The sequence below is a fragment of the Phacochoerus africanus genome, chromosome 10 (assembly GCF_016906955.1).
Source record: "Phacochoerus africanus isolate WHEZ1 chromosome 10, ROS_Pafr_v1, whole genome shotgun sequence".
NCBI lineage: Eukaryota > Metazoa > Chordata > Mammalia > Artiodactyla > Suidae > Phacochoerus > Phacochoerus africanus.
The window spans coordinates 135,888,783-135,901,321 of NC_062553.1; the positions used below are offsets into that span (position 1 = coordinate 135,888,783).

The 12,539-nt window shown below is 47.2% G+C and overlaps 1 pseudogene; it reads left to right on the forward strand.

The window, feature by feature from the left end:
• The first annotated feature begins 2,068 nt into the window (after positions 1-2,068).
• LOC125137494 (28S ribosomal protein S17, mitochondrial-like) lies at positions 2,069-2,667 on the forward strand (annotated as a pseudogene).
• Positions 2,668-12,539: the final 9,872 nt, after the last annotated feature.

Consider the following 12,539-nt stretch of genomic DNA (forward strand, 5'->3'; position numbering starts at 1 on the left):
GGGGAGATGGGGGTAGAAGTTCAGCTGGGGGACTTGGGTGGATGGGAAAGTTAAAGATTGGGCTTCCTTTATTATTTTTCTTTTTTGCTTTGCTATTGTTATCGCTTGTCATTGTCTTGATGTTAAAATGCCAAAAATGGGAGTTCCCGTTGTGGCTCAGTGGTTAACGAATCCGACCAGGAACCATGAGGTTGCAGGTTTGATCCCTGGCCTCGCTCAGTGGGTTAAGGATCCGGCATGGCCGTGAGCTGTGGTGTAGGTCGCAGATGCGGCTCGGATCTGATGTTGCTGTGACTGTGGTGTAGGCCAGTGGCTACAGCTCTGATTGGACCCCTAGCCTGGGAGCCTCCATATGCCGTGGGTGTGGCCCTGAAAAAAAAGAACAAAAACAATTTTTTTAAAGATAAAAAAAATAGGGAATTCCCGTCATGGCTCAGGGGTACCAACACCAATAAGATCCATAAGGATGCGGGTTCGACCCCTGGCCTTGCTCAGCGGGTGAAGAACCTGGCCTTGCCGTGAGCTGTGGTGTAGGTCGAAGATGTGGCTGGGATCTGGTGTTGTGTGGCTGTGGCGTAGGCTGGCAGCTGTAGCTTGGATGCATCCCCTAGCCAGGAACTTCCATATGTCGCGAGTACAGCCCTAAAAAGCAAGAATAAGAATAATAAATAAAATAAAATAAAATATGCCCACAACTCTTAAAAAAATAAAAAAACGTTTTGGTACCAAAAAAAAAAAAAAAAAAGCCTGTTTAGAACACAGCACAGCTATGGCGTCATATGCTTAAGGGGGAGAGACTTAGTGCTTTTCCACCTGAGATGAAGTTCCAGACAAGGATGCCAGGTCTGATTACTCCTATTCAACATTGTACTGAGAGTTCTAGCCAGACCAGTTAGGCAAGAAAGAGAAAGAAAAGGTATCCAGATTGAAAAGGAAGAAGTAAAACTATCTGTTTACAGATAACAGGATCTTGTATATGGAAAATGCTGAGAATCCACAAAAATATGAGAAGTAAGAAATGAGTTCAACAGATTGCAGGATGCAAGGTCAAGTTCCAAAAATCAGGGTTTTTTCTATTCACTAGCAACGAAAAACCCTAGAATGAAATTTGAAAAAAAAAAAAGTTCTTTTCGTAATAGCCTCGAAAATGATTGAAATGCTTGGGAATAAATTTAACAAAAGGAATGTAAGACATGTAAATAACTAACTATAAGACATTGTTGAAAGTAATGAGAGAAGATGTAAAAAAAAGATAAATTGGAGTTCATCAAAATTAAAAACGTTGGTGCTTCCAAGCACACCATCAAGTAAATGAAGACAATCCATGGAATGGAAGAAAATATTGCAAAACAGATACCTAATAAAAGACTCGTAACTAGAATAGAAAAGAAACACAACTCAGAAAAAAAGAAAGACAAATAACCTAAATTTTAAACGAGCAAAGAATCTAGGAGTTCCCACTGTGGCTCAGTGGGAACGAACCCAGCCAGCATCCATGAGGTTGGGGTTTGATCCCTGGCCTCCATCAGTGGGTTAAGGACCTGGCTTGCCACAAGCGGCAGCATAGGTCCCAGATGCAGCTTGTGCTGTGGCTGTAGAGTAGCCAAGTAGCTGCAGCTCAGATTCGACCCCTGGCCTGGGAACTTCCAAATGCCACAGGTACGGCCCTAAACCTCCCCCCCACCCCTCGCCAAAAAATCATATATCTTTTTATGTCATTGACAGACAACTTTATTTATTTATTTATTTATTTGGTCTATTTAGGATCACACCACAGCATATGGAGGTGCCCAGGCTAGGGATCGAATTGGAGCTGTAGCTGCTGGCCTACACCACAGCCACAGCAACACAGGATCAGGGACCTACATCACAGCTCATGGCAATGCTGGATCCTTAAACCCACTGAGAAAGGCCAGGGATTGAACCTGAGTCTGATGGATACCAGTCAGATTCGTTTCCACTGAGCCACTATGGGAATTCCAAGAGGCACTTTTAATATTGATTTAAGTAAACTTAAGGGGTTGTAGGCCAGGACAGTGGGACTTGGAGGTGACTGCTGGCCTAACTGCTACCTGCCGGTGGATTCTGGGGTGGGGCCTCGCCGCCACATGTGAGACCTCCAGGGGACCAAAGCCACATAAGGGCAATAGCTAGTTTATCTGTCTGTGCCACATGGGTTGTGGGTAAGGTGATTGGGGCAGAAATTCAAAAAACTGCTAAAGACAATGACCAGGCTTGTTCTGGATCCCTACTTATTACAGTATTTTAATAATCAAAAAACCTGCTTCGCTCATGATGCACTTGAACAGTGCACAGCTGGGGACACTGAGCTTCTCAGAGATTCACCTGTCCCACAAACGAAGCACGTGAAATGTGAACTGGCTGAGATAATTTTCAAAGTTGGGCAAGTCACCGATCCAGTAACAGAGAAACCCTAGAGAGTCCAGTCAACTTGGAAACCTCTCGCTTAACCAAAAATCAGGCAGAACTCAGTATCTCTTCAATACGGTGAAGGAGCCTTGGAAGACAGAGCCAAAGGGAAGGCTTTGTAGGTTTGCTCTACGGAAAAAAAATGTCTAAGTTACATCACAGACTATCAAGTGTATCTTCTGGTATTTATGAAATAGCTAAAAATAAATGAAGTAAAGGCCTTGTTATAATTTTTCATGATGGATTGTGGTCATGTTTCAAATTTCCTTCTCCATAAACACTAAGTGTGCCTAATAATCCACCACATTATTTTATAAGCTGACAGTTTTAGAAGGTATATTTTTCTTTTTTCCTTCGAAGGAGTCTTGAATTTAGCTTAGAGCCTATATTTGGGGAGAGGAAAACCTTTTTTTTTCTTTCTCTTTTTTTTCCTTTTTGGTTCCCCTGTGGCATATGCAGTTCCTGGGGTAGGGATCAGATCCGAGCCACAGTTGTGAGCTGAACTACAGCTATGGCATCACCAAATCCTTAACTCCCTGTGCCGGGCTGGGGATCCCAGCGCTCCCAGACTGCTGCTGATCCTGTTGCACCACAGGCGGAGCTCCAAGACACCCCCCTTTTTTTGCTTTATAGGGCCGCACCTTAGGCATGTGGAAGTTCCCAGGCTAGGAGTCAAATTGGAGCTGCAGCTGCTCGTCTACACCACAGCCACAGCAGCGTGGGATCCGAGCAGTGTCTGTGACTACACCACAGCTCACATCAAGCATCATTAACCCACTGAGCGAGGCCGGGGATCAAACCTGCATCCTCACAGATACTAGTTGGGTTCAAAACCTGCTAAGCCACAACAGGAACTCCCAAGAAAACCTTTTCATATCTTAAACAGAAAAGACCACATTCAGTAATTTTTTTTTTTTTTTGTCTTTTAGGGCCCCACCCGAGGCATATGGAGGTTCCCAGCCTAGGGGTCGAATCAGAGCTGTAGCTGCCGGCCTACACCACAGCCACAGCAACACCAGATCCAAGCCACGTCTGTGACCTACACCACAGCTCACAGCAACACCGGATCCTTAACCCACTGAGTGAGGCCAGGGATTGAACCCGCTACCTCATGGTTCCTAGTCAGATTCGTTACCCACTGAGCCACGACGGGAACTCTGAATATTTTTTAAGGATAATATTCAAAGTTAACTTAAATTTTTTCTCTGGAAGTTCCCATCTTGGCTCAGCAATTAACGAATGAGTTAATTAACAAGTTCCCACTGTGGCTCAGTGGATTAAGAATCCGACACAGTGTCTGTGAGGATGTGGATTTGATCCCTAGCCTTGGTCAGTGGGTTGAGGATCTAGCATTGCCAAAAGCTGTGGTGTAGGTCAAAGATATGGCTTGGATCCTGTGTTGCTGTGGCTGTGGTGTAGGCCTGAAGCTGCAGCTCCGATTCAACGCCTAGCCCAGGAACTTCCGTATGCCACAGGTTTGACCAAAAAATGGTCTTACTGCTGTCCATATAAAATTAATCAGAGCTGAGTTTATTTTTAGTTATAGAAAAATTGATAATTCATCAAAGTATCATTCTATTAAAATATTTTTATTGATTAAAAAACACGCAATAAGGTTGCAGACGTGGCCCGGATCCCGCGTTGCTGTGGCTCTGGCGTAGGCCGGCGGCTACAGCGCCGATTCGACCCCTGGCCTGGGAACCTCCATATGCCACGGGAGCAGCCCAAGAAATGGCAAAAAGACAAAAAAACAAAAACAAAAGCAAAACCATGCAATAGAAGTTCGTGTCGTGACTCAGTGGAAATGAATCTGATTAGTATCATGAGGACGCAGGTTTGATCCCTGGCCTTGCTCAGTGGGTTAAGGCTCCCTCGCTGCCATGAGCTGTGGTGTAAGTTGCAGACATGGCTCGGATCTGGCATTGCTGTAGGCCAGCAGCTGCAGCTCTGATTGAGCCCCTAGCCTGGGAACCTCCATATGCTGTGGGTGCGGCCCTCAAAAGACAGAAAGACCAAAATAAATAAATAAATAAAGTAGACAAGGAAGAATGTTCTGGGGCTAGAGTAATCATCTTTAGATGATTAAAGGACACTTATATGGGGGCACGATTCTATTTATCATATGTAATCAGAGAGTGGGACTGGGAGACATAAAAGGATAGAAAGGGGAACTTTCTGGTGGCCACAGTGGGCCAAGGATCTGGCATTGCCACTGCTCTGGCTTGGGTTGCTGCGCTGGCGTGCATTCGATCCTTGGCCCAGCAACTTCCACAAACTGTGGGTCCTTGCCAAACAAACAAACAAGAAAGAATTGTCTGATACATGGGGCCGTCTACCTAGCGAATGATGGCCTTACGAGCGAGCAGACGGACGTCATCGGAATATTCAAGCTGAGGGTCAGGGCTGCGGTGGGAGACGTGGCGCTTTGGCGGAGATTAGACATCTAAGACCAGTCACGAGGAACTGTCACAGGGGGTTCAGGCAGGGCCAGTGTTCCCGGCGCGTCCTGTAAGAATGTCACTTTCTATTGCTAGCATCCCGTGGAACCTGAGTAGAACCGGAACAGAGGGAACGGCATTTCAGCCTCTCGTAGCGCGCTGCCGCCAGAGTGAGCGCACCCGTGGCAGCAGGTCTGACAGGAGATCATCCGTCATGCCTGTCACTTAAAAGAAGAAAAGGGTGGCTTTCCCGCGGTGGCCCTGTGCTCTCCCTGTGCAGTCTGACCGTCTCGGCTCGGGTTCCTGCCGAGGCCCGAGTTCATGCCCTGGCCTGGGAACGTCCACCTGCAAAAAAACCCAAAAACCAACCAAACGAAAAACTGTAAAAACAATACCGGTCTGATCATTTCTTCAATTCCCGAGACTCAATCTAAGATTCTGCATCAAGGAGAACTGGTGCGGCTCCAGACAGGAGGGATGGTTGGAGCCAGCTGCAGAGGCTCAGGAAGGAAGTAGCTGGTGTTTGAAGTGAGGGGTGCTTTGGCCCCATGCACGTTCTCGGGGGGTGGAACCTGGGTAAATAAACAAAGGCACCAAGGTAGAGATAGAGGGTGGAGTTTGGTCACAAGGAAGAGAGCCAGAGGTTAAATTTTGGAAGCAGGTTCCGCAAAACCAAGACCCTTCACGGTCTTGACGCAGCCAGCCTGTCCAAGGGTCATCGCCGCACTCTCCCTGCCAACGCCAGACTCTTTGCAGTTCCTTGGGCACATGGACCCCTCTCACGGCACATGCTGACCCCTCTGCCTGCAGTGCCACTCCCTCCCTTACCTATCTGGGGTCAGCCAGTCTTTCCTGCAGATGCACTTCACACATCAGCTCCTCTGTGGCATCTTCCCAGGCCTCTCCAGACACAGGGAGGGACTTGGTCTTCTGAGTGGCAACCACAACCTCCGAATAAAGATGACATTAATAGGAGGGCCTGCTGAGGCACAGGGGAAACAAATCCAACTAGGAACCATGAGGTTGCAGCTTGGATCCCTGGCCTCGCCAGTGGGTTAAGGATCTGGCATTGCCATGAGCTGTGGTATAGGTCGAAGACACAGCTTGGATCTGGTGTTGCTGTGGCTGTGGTGTAGACCGGCAGCTGTAGCTCCGATTCGACCCCTGGCCTGGGAACCTCCATATGTTGCGGGTGTGGCCCTAAAAAACAAAACAAAACAAAATTACATTAATATTATTCTTTTATTTATTTTTTCCGCTGTACAGCATGGGGACCAAGTTACACATACATGTATACATACTTTTTCCTCCCATTGTTGTGGTACGATGTAAGTATCTAGACATAGCTCTCAATGCTACACAGCAGGATCTCATTGTAAATCCATTCCAAGAGCAATAGTTTGCATCCATTAACCTCAAGCTCCCGATCCTCCCACTCCCTCCCTCTCCCCCCAGGCAGCCACAAGTCTATTCTCCAAGTCCATGATTTTCTTTTCTGCGGAAAGGTTCATTTGTGCTGTATATTAGATACCAGATATGAGTGATATCATATGGTATTTGTCTTTCTCTTTCTGACTTACTTCACTCAGTATGAGAGTCTCTAGTTGCATCCATGTTGCTGCAAATGGCATCATTTTGTTCTTTTTTCTGGCTGAGTAGTATTCCATTGTGTATATGTACCACACGTTCCTAACCCAATCGTCTGTCGATGGACATTTGAGTTGTTTCCATGTCTTGGTAATTATTCTTAAGATGTCTGACTCTCACTGGACCATGAGCTCCTCAAAGCTAGGAGCCATGGTCTAATCATTTTTCTGTCAGCAGAGTTTAAATCATGCTACATAACGTATTTGTGCCTCAATAGATCTTTGACGAATGAAGGAATGAATGAGGAGCTCCTGTTGAGGCTCAGCAGGTTAAGAACCTGAAATAGGGTCTGTGAGTTTACAGGCCTTGACCCCTGGCCTCACTCAGTGAGTTAAGGATCCAGTGTTGCTGTCGCTGTGGCATAGGGGGCAGCTGCAGCTCCCATTCAGCCCCTGGCCTGGGAACCTCCATATGCTGCAGATGTGGCCGTAGAAAGAAAAAACAAGTGAAGGCGCGAGGGAGTCCAAGAACAGCAGCGCGGCTGAGCCCAAGCTGTGGATGCGGGTGTTCTGCTCCGTTAGTTCCAGTAGTGAGAGGAGTGAGCTCCCACGTGGTAGCTGAGCAGCTCCACCTACGGGGATGGAAATATTTCTGGGGTAGAGAGCCAGGCATGAGAGGGACCTCTTACCACTTCTGCTATATTCTGTCAGTTACAGAAGAATCTATAAGAAACTCAGGTGTAGTTGATTACACAAAGGCGTGAATATAAGGAAAGATTCCCCCCCAGATACAGCGCTTCGGAGAAAGGGTTTCTGAGAACGCGGTCCCCTTTTACTTTAACTTTGAAGTTTTCAAGGAAACAGGAGCCTGTTCAATTCTGCAGGCCAGATCCCACGCTGCCCTCTTTGTATATAACCCTGCTTTGCTTTGATCCTATCAAAACGTTGGCACTTCATTTAAATTTCACCTAAATGTCACCATCTTCCAGGAGCCTGTAACTCTTTTCTTTTGGTTTAGTGGGATATCCCAAAGTTTCTCCAGTGTGCAGTCTCTCTTGTTGCAAGTGAGTGCATCTCATCTTGTTCTGGGGTAGAGAGCCAGGCATGAGAGGGACCTCTTACCACTTTGTCCTGGATGGGTTTTGGCTGACCAGCTGGAACAGTTCCCATCCAGCCCCTCGCTGCCAGGAACAAGTGATCTTGGAGAGGCAGCAGCGGGCGATGGCTTGAAGCGAGATCTTAACCCTCTGCTCAGGAGTGGAACCTGGGCAGCCTGGATGAAAGGCAGGGATCCTAGCCGCTAGACCAACCAGAGGCTAGGAGCAGAATTGCCCTGATTCTTGCTCCCTGTTGAAAGCAAGAATGTTTCAAGGAGGCAAAGACTGAAGAGAGGTATAAAGTTTATTACCAGCCCACAGAGAGGTGGTTATTCTATTTAAGTCAGAAGCAAAGGAGTAGTGCGGGCCCTAAAGAGGAGAGCAGGTGCGGGCGACCCCTGAGTGAGGGAGGGGCGCCCCAGAGGGGATTGAACTCGCTTGGAAAGGACACTTCCTCCGGGTCTTTGTTTTCCTTTTGGCCGATATCTTGTTTTATTTCTCATGCCTGACTGGACACAGGACCCTCCCGAGGACGCGTGCGCATCTTTTGGCGAAGGTGGACTCCAGAGCAGAGGGTGCCAGGACAGGGTCAGGGCTTACTATGGCCTGGCGCCCCCTCCCTTCCTGACCCCTAGGAGCCTTACTGCGCATGTGTGGTTGGGGAGCTCTCCTTGACCCCTGCAGTGACTGAGGTGGCATCTCCTCTTTCTACTCCTGCCGAGCTCAGCTCCCGCAGTTAACTTCCTCCTCGAGGTGACAAAGAGAAGCGAGGCTCAATTTATTCAGCCTGAGAGGTCCCAGCCGTTCTCAGCCCAGGGGCCCATCTCCCTCCTCCCTCACCAGGACTCTAGCAACAGGCACACCTGGGACCCCTGAGTTTCCCACACTGAGGCCTCTCCCCCCTCGACGGCATGGGTTTTGTGCTGCATCTGCTCTTTTACTATCTCTTGGCTCTTGAGAGTCACGCTAATTTCTTGAGTAAGTAGACAGGACTACTCCTGGGGTTAAGACCCAAAACTCTAATAAGTGCTATTTTTATTTTTGACCAGCTGCCAGCCAACTTCTCATGCGTTGCCTGCTAATAAACTTGCCCTCCTGCCTGACATAGCTGCACAGAGGGAGGTTTGGAATTGCACTGGCGCCGCTAAAGAACTTTGACATAAGCAAGATCCTTCATTTCAGAGACGCCTTAGCATGAAAAAGAGAAAGAACAACTCTCTCTTGAGGTGCGTGTCTGTCTTATTTCTACATGATCAGTTAGTTTAAAGAAAGGCTCCTTCCCTTCTGAAACATCCTTCATTCTGAGGGGATTAATAGATATTGGCTATTTTATTCTGTGACGATAAAATTGCCAAGAGTGTTACTGTTTAAACCAGTTACAATGATTTGCGCACGTGTGTGTGTGTTTTAATTTATTTTAATTATTTATTTGGCCTCACCTTCGGCATGTGTAAGTTCGTGGGCCAGGGATCAAACCCGGGCTGCTGCAGTGACAATGCTGGATTCTTAATCCGAGTTGCCACAAGGAAACTCCTGGGCGTGTGTTTTGAAATGGGTTTTTCTAAATCTAAAGTTTCCCCTCTTTGAAGCAGAGATTTCTAGGCTGTCTCCAATGATAATTTTGTCTAAAGCTGGTTCTCTTTTACTTTTTTTCCTTCTGGCTCTTCACTCTTACTCCATCTCCTGAGAAATTTTAAAGGTGAATTGACCAGGAAAAAAATCAGGAGATTCCCTTGTGGCTCAGTGATAACAAATCCAACTAGTATCCATGAGGACGCAGGTTCAACCCCTCGTCTCACTCAGTGGGTCGGGGATCCAGTGTTGCTGTGAGCTGTGGTGTAGGTTGCAGACGCAGCTCAGATCCTGCATTCCTATGGGCTGTGGTGTAGGCCAGCGGCTATAGCTCTGAATCAACCCCTAGCCTGGGAACCTCTGTATGCTGCGGGTGCTGCCCTAAAAAGAAAAAAGAAATGCTGAAGGTAAAAAACATAAAATGGTGTTTGTTTAATTAAATGAAAATGTAATGAAACATGTCTCTTGAAAGGTTTTGATCATGTGCAATACTTACACTACTATAAATCATGAGCACTTCATATGTTAATTAAAATGGTTATGTCTAGTATTTCCCTCATGGTTCAGCAGGTTAAGGATCCAACATATTCACTGCTGTGGCTCTGGTTACAGCTGTGGCACGGATTCAGTCCTTGGCCCAGGAACTTCCACATGCCCTGGGTACTGCCAAAAAAATAAAAAGATAAACAAATAAAATTATTTCTAAGTTCTTAGTTAAAATTTTAAGACCTTAGGAAATAAGGCTCTGCCTGTGGGATTCTCTTAAACTTCACTCCGTGTGTCTCTTCATTAGGCTTGTTGTTGTTGTTGTTGTTTGTCTTTTTAGGGCCGCACCTGTGGCGCATGTAAGGTCCCAGGCTAGGGGTGGAGTCAGAGCTGCAGTGGCCAGCCTACACCACAGCCACAGCCACACTGGACCCAAGCTGTGTCTTTGACCTACTCCACAGCTCATGGCAACACCGGATCCTTGACCCACTGAGCGAGGCCAGGGATTGAACCCGAGTCCTCGCGGATGCTATCAGGTTTATTCATCGCTGAGCCACGACGGAACTCCTTCATTAGCCTTCATTAGGCTTCTACATTGTGTCCTTTATGTTAACACTCTATGGTGCTTTCCTGAGTTTTGTGAGTCATTCAAGTGAATTACGAAACCTGAGGGTGACATGGGAACTCCAGAAGAACGAGGGGCCTGAGGACCTTGGAAGTTGCATCCGGTGTCCGATGTGCGGGCAGTCTTTTTTTTTTTTTTGTCTTTTTGCCATTTCTTGGGCCGCTCCTGCGGCCTATGGAGGTTCCCAGGCTAGGGGTCGAATCAGAGCTGTAGCCACCGGCCTACACCAGAGCCACAGCAACGCGGGATCCGAGCCGCGTCTGCGACCCACACCACGGCTCAGGGTCACGCCGATGCGCGGGCAGTCTCCTCGGGGCCCGTGCTTTTAACCTGTGGACTCTGCCACTAACTGAGTGGTTCAAACGAATGGTGCCGCAGTGCACAGGTCGCCACCTAACAAGGAAATTCTTGGGCTGCATGATTTCTCCTCATTCTGTATGTGGTTTTCTCTAACCGAAAATATTTTGATAAATTTACCAAATCATGTTTGGATGATATTCCAAACATTTTTTTCCTCTTCAGAGATTCCAGAAATAAACTACTCCAACTCTTATTTTTTCAGATGATGGCAACAAGGCAGATGAGAAAAACAAGTCTCAGGTTAAAAATATAAAAGCAGAGCTGTGCTTTTGATTGGCATCTCAAAACCCACTGCTTTTACTGCTGTTTTTCAAGCAATGTTAAGAACTTTAATAAATTCAATCAGAAATAGGCGTACTTACAACAAATTTGCCAGTGATTCCAACTCTTCTACTTGACAGATGAGAAAAATAGGGCATAGCAAAATGACAAGTTTACACTGGTAAATTGGGTCAACATTTACAAAACTTTATGAAAAGTCATATTAATGTAAATAATTTTTTAGAAAAGCGGGAAGTTCCTCGGTGGCTGGGTGGGTTAAGGATTTTGGTGTTGTCACTGCTGCGATTTGGGTGCGATCCCTGGCCTGGGAACTCCCGCATGCCTCAGGCTCGCAAAAAAGAGAGAGAGAGAGAGAGGGAGGGAGGTGTTCAAAGTGTCGGTGTGAGTGTCCAGCTATGTGCCCGGGGGCGGAATCGCAGGATCACTCGGTAGTTCTATATTAAGTTTTCTGAGGTATTTTTCTTTTCTTTTTTTGTCTTTTTAGGGCTGCCCCCGGGGCACATGCAGACTCCCAGGCTAGGGGTCCAGTCAGAGCTACAGCTGCTGGCCCACACCTATGCCCCAGCTCACAGCAATGCCAGATCCTTAACCCACTGAGCGAGGCCAGCGATTGAGCCATGTCCTCGTGGATGCTAGTCAGGTTCCTAACCCACTGAGCATGGCGGGAACCCTGAGGTACTTTTTTTTTTTTTTTTTAATTTTTTTGGCTGTTCCTGGGTCAGGGATTGAACCTGTGCCACAGCAGATGCAATGCTGGATCCTCAACCTGCCGAGCTACCAGGGAACTCCCGGGAAGAGCTTCTTTACCTTCCCCTTAACTGCCTAAAGAATTTAGCAGGGGTCTATACCAGAAAGAGAATAACCGCCTGAGATCACTTTTCATGACAGGAGGATTTACTGGCACGGCAGAGCAAGCATTTGCTCATTTTCCTGGGAAGAGCATTCCTCCCCTTTGGGGTCGCAGAACCCAACGCTCTTCTTAGCTCAGGCTGACAGGCGCCTCAAATGCCTAATTGCCTTGAGCCTCATGTCCTGAGGATCCTGTACCTATAAAATTAAATTTGTGTCTCTCCTGTTCATCTGTTTTATGTCAGTGGAGTTTTTAGACCAGCCAACAAACCTAGAAGGGAAGAAAGGAGAACATTTCCGCCCAAGGCACGGGGAAGTTCCCCGGCCAGGGACTGAACTCGCACCACAGCAGTGACCCAAGCTGCTGCAGTGACCATGCCGGGTCCTTAACCCGCTGCTCGACTAGAGAATTCCTGTTCCGGTGCTCTTGAACAAACACCACGTCCCCGTGGAGAAATGTTTCAGCAATCTTTACGAATGCTTTCCAGGAGCTCCTGCTGTGGTGCAACAGGATTGGTGGACTCTCTGTAGCCCTGGGACACAGGTTCAATCCCTGTCCCCACACAGTGGATTAAGGATCAGTCATTGCTTCTGGCATCAGTCGTAACTGGCTCAGACCTGATCCCTGGCCTGAGAACTCCAAATCCTGTGGGGTGGCCAAAAAAGAAAGAAAAATATTAAAAAAAAATTTTTAGTAGCAGTAGGATGTAAGCAGCATCTCATGCTGTCTTATTTTATTTCATTTCATTTCATTTTTGTCTTTTTGCCTTTTCTAGGGCCACTTCCCGCGGCATATGGAGGTTCCCAGGCTAGG